A 7,012-nucleotide genomic window follows, 5' to 3' on the forward strand; every position below is an offset into this window, starting at 1 on the left:
AATGTCATCTTCCAACAAGCTGGTCAGTTCTAAAATTAAAAACAAAAACGACTTTAACATTCCAGAGCTGGTGCTCCACAAATGCCACTTTTTGTTCCATCTACTTTTCTTCTTCAGTGCTGCTCCCAGGCATAGCAACTCCTTTCCTTTCTTTGTCTGACAAGCAAACCTTTTTCACTGTCCCAACCACATGCATATGTTTTCAGCGACACATTTCAAAGATAACCTCAAGAATCAGACACGTGTAAAATTGAACTGTCCACAGGCCTCCTTCAGGACTATCTGAGGCCAGAACAGAATAGACATGGAAGGATATTCATAGAATCATAGAATCGTTAAGGTTGGAAAAGACCCTTAAAATCATCAAGTCCAACCACTAACCTAACACTGCCAAGTCCACCACTAAACCATGTCCCTAAGAGCCACATCTACACATCTTTTAAATACCTCCAGGGATGGAGACTCAACCACTTCCTGGGCAGCCTGTTCCAATGCCTGACTACCCTTTCGGTGAAGAATTTTTTTCTAATATCCAACCTAAACCTGCCCTGGCACAAATTGAGGCCTTTTCCTCTAGTCCTATCGCTTGTTACTTGGGAGAAGAGACCGACCCCCACCTCGCTACAACCTCCTTTCAGGTAGTTGTAGAGAGCAATAAGGTCTCCCCTCAGCCTCCTCTTCTCCAGACTAAACAACCCCAGCTCCCTCAGCCGGTCCTCCTATGACTTGTTCTCTAGACCCTTCACCAGCTTCGTTGCCCTTCTTTGAACGCGCTCCAGCATCTCAATGTCCTTCTTGTCGTGAGGGGCCCAAAACTCATGTTCAGCTGGCTGTCGACCAACACCCCCAGGTCCTTTTCCGCCAGGCAGCTCTCCAGCCACTCTTCCCCAAGCCTGTAGCGTTGCATGGGGTTGTTGTGACCCAAGTGCAGGACCCGGCACTGAGCCTTGTTGAACCTCATACAGTTGGCCTCAGCCCATCAATCCAGCCTGTCCAAGTCCCTCTGTAGAGCCTTCCTACCCTCCAGCAGATCAACACTCCCGCCCAACTTGGTGTCTTCCTGAGAGAGATGTTATGGTAAAGGTCAGTGTTACATCTAGAGGGAAGAAACACCCTTAAAACTTAACAATTATTTTACTTTCACCATGTTCTCAAGCCACCTGAAGATCTCACTAAACACATACTAATTTAAGCTATACTACCTCCAGACACATTCAGTTCTTCTTTTTATATATTCCTAAACTGTAATATCCATGCCGTGTAACTTGTTAAAGGCCAAATCAAGAGCGAGGGTTGACAAATCCATGTTCAGGTAAAGATGAATCAAGAACCTGCCAGCACTTATAATAATCTCAGTGCCAGAAGTCCCCCACTGTATTTTGGCATCTCTCAGGGACTTCATATCATGTTTGCCCATGTTACTAATGAAAAACCAAGATGTCAGCTCCAGGTTTAAACTTTGCTCACAAACCTCTCACTTCATCAAAAACATGAAGACCACTCAGGCAGACCTGGGGTTTACATGAACAAAATGACCGATTTCCATTTGATATGTACATGTAAATTATAACTGTGAGTACTTCAGGTATTTCTTCAAAGGCCATTTCTGGTTTGCAGAAAAGCCCATAATCAAAACTCAAGTTTTACATAAAAATTAGTTGACAGTCCCCTGTTAGCTAGCAAAAGCCAAGGAAAGAATAGAAAAAAGGGAAAGCACTGATGCCACTTGAAGGAGAGAAAACTGCATTGTGAAGTTAATTAAATCCCAAACCTCTCACTTTCTAAACACATCATCTGTACAGGATTGTGCAAAACCTGTTTGGTCATGCCAGGTTTCTGAGGCAGATTCAGCAACTACATGTGTGTGTGGTTCAAGAAAATCTGATTTTCTGTACACTCTTTCAATACATAGCTTACCGAGTAGCCCCCCTACTGCAGAAGATTTAAGAGTGAATTACAAGAAATTCAAGTCATACCAAATTCTCCTAACTCAAGCACAATTTTAGTTTCTGTTTCAGAGTCAGGCACCGAAGGGAACCTATATACTTTCATGCAGAGCATGATAAGTGTCTTGTAAACCACAATCTTTTGTAAGAAGTGTAGACTCTCTGGCTCTTGTCTTCTCATACATGTTTTATAGCTTGCTGAAAAGTTGGCAATTCAAAGCCTCATGTCCCATAATTAAATGCTATTAGTCAGAAGAAAAGATCTCCATTTATAGGCTTGTTTTAATTATAAAGTTACAAAATAATTGAAGTAATTTTAAAATAGGAAGTTCACTTTCTTTGTATGAAAGCTGCCTTCCATCAGTTCAAGACTAATTCAAACGAGACATGGAGGTTTTTCTGGAGAGATATGAAAAGCATGTTATCCTCTAGGCAGATGTACTCTTAAAATGGCATAGGACAATACAGGAGTTAGAGACATTTATTTAGGACAAGAGAGCTCAACGTTGTCAGAGGAAGGCAAAACCTTGACCAGGGCTGGCTGGAATGCAACAGGAGCAGTTGCTGCTAAGTATAAATGTCTTTACCTTGTAAGTCTTTATTTTTAAAAAATGAGATGAAGGGGGTCAGCCCAGTCTCTCCACCAGAAAGAGCAAATGTAACTAAACCATTTTTAACAGAAGTCGATCTTAAAAACCATCAGCAATAGGACATCCCATTACAATCTCATCTCCCTGGGCAATCTATTCATGTCACTTCACTGGCACTATCATTATTGCTCCCAATGTGCTACACAACTCTCTTGCTCCTTTTAAGCACATTACTCCAGCAGACAAAGCACAGTTTATCATCTGCCTTGCAGCAACCTTTTACATAGAATATGACTGATACCAGGTCTGTAATAGCTCCTCCTTTAAAAACCTCCAGTTTTTTTCACCATTTCCCAGTCCCAGCTTCTAGATTTCTGATCATTCCTGGAACATTTTTCTGTGGCCAAATCTGCTGTATTGTCAATTTTGAAATATTTCTGCCCCCTGAGGCTTAAGCATTATCAAGCACAATGAAGGAACTTTTCTAAGGCAAACCTATGCATAGTATGTGTTTACACAGCCTATGCAATATTTGCTTTTCTCTCAATATTCAGTCCTTGTTGACTCAATTTCAGCTTGTGATCCAGCCCCGGATGCTACTGTATAAAGCTGCCACATAGCTGTTTATCTAATACTTCAGACTCCAATCTCATCCTCAAATGGACTGCAAACCTCCTGACTTAGCATGAGTATATTTGCACAGCAAATTAATCTTAAAGACCTTGCCTGCAAAGGTCTTTCACTTTTGAAATTTTAAAATAAGGAAAAAGCCTCCCATAAATCTATGCTAAGGAACAACATTGTGTGTATGTATCCAAAAAAGTATTCACATGCAAATTCATGCCATACCAACAGCAAAGACATGGCAGGCTTCAGTATATAATTGCCCATATTTAAGAGCAGCTGCTAAAAACAGGATTCCACAATAACTGTTGGAAGCTACAGTACATGGAGATGTCCTGACTTCTGCTCAGGGCTTTATGTTGTGCAGAGGAACTGACCTTTGTGCCTGTGGTCAGAAAGAAGTAATTTTAAATTGCTTTTTATGCAGATAAGCTAACAAAGGAACAATTAGATTCAGATTCTTAATTACTGAAGCCAATGGATGGTGGCCCTTATTTAAAACAGCTCAATACAAAGTGTGGACTTTTAAATGACTTTTAAAGATGTTTTGATGCATACAGTACACCTACTGGTGGATCAGACAGATAAGAGAGGAAAAGTACTCCCAAGTCAATAATGTTCGCCTGGGAAAATATCTGTGGACAACTTTCCTTCAAAACCTTGTCAGCTGTAAAGAAGGTAAAGGTTCTGTGAAAAGCTGAGAAAACAAGTGCAGCACCAGCTGTTTGACACTGACATGCTAAGACGTTCCCAGGCTCTTTAGACTTAACTTCTCAAAGGGAAAAACAGAAGATAACCGGTATCTCTCCTACTGACTGTGTTCCATATTATGTATTTCTTGGCTTAACTGGTTCTGCGTATCTTTTTTAAAGCATAGCTGACCAAATGCTCGATTCTCTTTAAAGAAAAAAAAAGTATTTTCTTAGTCAATTGTAACAGCTCAGTTCTCTAAGCATAGAAGTTCTCCAAAGCTCTGTTCTACTTTTGAGTTTTCTGGTCTCCAAATGTATTTCATTTTCAAGTGCTTGGAAACCACTCTGAAAACAAACCAACCAGATCAAAAATCTTTCTGGCCTGCTTTCTGCCGGCAGTCTGATCTGCCAGTCACAACCCTCCAGATTTGGTTTAAAAAATAAAAAAAAAAAATCTATGAATTGAGGATCAGTGGCCACACTTTTCATGCCTATTTTTGTGTTCCACAAGCAGATACCTAAAAAGAAAAGGTTAAAAAGTCAGATTAGACAAAAAATTTAGGAAAACTGTAAGTGGAGGATACTAGATGAAACCATGAAACCATTAAAAACATACGTATTAAACATAATAGAAGAAATCTGTTTGTCAATAAATTTTCTCAAGTTAAAATGTATTTGTTTTTCCTCCACAGTTAAAGGTATCATCATAATAATTTACCATCAAATGGAACATTAAAAGTTCTCAAGGAAAATGATTATACAGCACAACACCAAAAACTTGTAGACTGATAGCAGACTGTATTTTCAGCAATACTGAACAGCCATCATCCCAAATACAGCCAGGCAGAAATGCAGGTGCTAAGTACGTGCCAATGTTGTGGTTTAACCCAGCAGGCAGCTAAACACCACACAGCAGTTTGCTCCCCGCCCCCCCCCCCCCCCCCCCGTTAGGATGGGGGAGAGAATCGGAAAAAAAAAAGGTAAAAACCTGTGGGTTGAGATAAAGACAGTTTAATAGGACAGCAGAGGAAGAGAAAAAAATAATAATGATAAAAGACTATACAAAACAAGTGATGCACAATGCAATTGCTCACCACCTGCTGACCGATGCCCAGCCCGTCCCCGAGCAGCGATCGCTGCCAACTCCCCCCAGTTTATATACTGAGCATGCCATCATACGGTATGGCATAGCCCTTTGGCCAGTCTGGGTCAGCTGTCCTGGCTGTGCCCCCTCCCAGCTTCTTGTGCACCTGGCAGAGCATGGGAAGCTGAAAAGTCCTTGACCAGTGTGAGCACTACTTAGCAACAACTAAAACATCAATGTGTTATCAACATTATTCTCATCCTAAACCCAAAACACAGCACTATACCAGCTACTAGGAAAAAAATTAACTCTTTCCCAGCTGAAACCAGGACAGCCAAGATCAAAACCTTATTTCTAGAAGAAAAATTATTCTGTTTTGCAGGTGGAGAATGCTCTGCCCAAAGATACTAATTTAACCTTCAAAGTGAAAGAAAACACTCCTATATCCAGATAAAAATGCATATATCAAATTACACATCCTATTATTGCCAACAGAAAGGTTCCAAAAAATTCCCCTATATGAAAGTCCATGCCAGAAGTACACATTTCTGGGAAACCAAGAAAATTGCCAATACAGCTGACAGTAAAGATAATGAACACAGAAGATGAACTGGCTTTCTTTAGAACAGCTTTGCTGATCCCACAGCCCTTAGTCTTTGACTTTAAAGCTAGCTGAGTAATAAAAAAAAGGAAGTAGAATTAATAAGATTTATTTGAAGGGGCTTGGCTGTTTTTCAGTAGAGTACCTTCTTCCACCTCCTTAAAAAAAATCCCAAAGTTGAGACAAAAATCTCTCTTTAGTAATCTAAATGCAGGCTTTCCCTCTGTTTTATAACATGGCAGTATTCCACGTTGATTTGCAGGACATGAATCACTAAAATTTGTTTATAAATGAAGGCTGAATCCCATTTGGGAATCTGGCTTTCGCCAGTTCTGAGGAATTAATTTAAGAATCTGCTATTTCTCTTTCTGAAAGCTGATAAAATAATACAAGCTGTCTATCTGCACCAATGCACCCCCCTAATCTGTAGCAGAGGAAAAGGAAACAAAGACAGGGTGTTAAGATATTATACAGTAAATGTGCAGGAATGCACAAGGCCACATTTTCAGTCCTTTGAGACAATCTTCATTTTGTTGTTTTTTTTCCTGCCAAGCACGAGGAGCAAAACTCCCTCCTCACTGCTTCCTCTAGCTGCCAAACAGCAGCATTATCTCTGAAATGCTGAGAAGCCACGGCAGTTACCTTGCAGCCACCCCAGGCTTGCTCTGCAAGTTGAAGTGAAATGTCAGGATGCAACACACAAGCTCAACACAAGGACCGACACTTTCACAAGCTCATTTTGAAAGCTCCTGGTCACAAGCACCATCCACAAAGGCAAGCATTTTGGCAAGAAATGTTACCAACAACAGTAGAGGTGCACCCTAGCTAGAGCAGTAAACATTTCACCTGGCTCAGAGTCTAAGGCCAATGCGCAGCTGCACCTGCTTTCCAGTATTTCCAGTTCTTCCTTTCTTCCAATCCCAGGACTGTTAAGCACTATGGAAATACAAATAAGCAAGCTGCAGACTGGGAGAGCTGGTGGGTACTTCCAGGTAGCGATTAGCATGAGAAACACCCTCACCTAGCATGGAGATGAGAGAAAACTCTTTGAAAAGGATTTCCTGAGTTGGGGGGGTGGTGATGCATGACATCATTAGAAAGGTTTGAAGTCATTTGCTTAAGAAATCCATGAACAAGCATCACAATTTAAGGGTAACTTTACGAAAGCATTTAGTATCCATTGGACAGCACAACACAGCACACATACACATACAGAAACTGAGATCCTTAAGATCTGCCTTTAGAACAAAATGAAAATATACAGAAGAAGAAGATGTCAAATAGTTTAATCATAGCAATGGATACAATCTTGAGAAGGATTTAAGAAGTACAATGTAAGACTCCTTCAGGTTACTCATGTCAACAAAAAACCACCAAACAAGAGCAAATAGGGTGGCTTATAGAGACACTTGGGAAGAATTTTCTTGCTGGGACAGCCAGGCTGGAGAGAAAAAAAAAGTGCAGTGATACTGAAG

The sequence above is a fragment of the Platalea leucorodia genome (assembly GCF_965183815.1).
Source record: "Platalea leucorodia genome assembly, chromosome: W".
Taxonomy (NCBI): Eukaryota; Metazoa; Chordata; class Aves; order Pelecaniformes; family Threskiornithidae; genus Platalea; species Platalea leucorodia.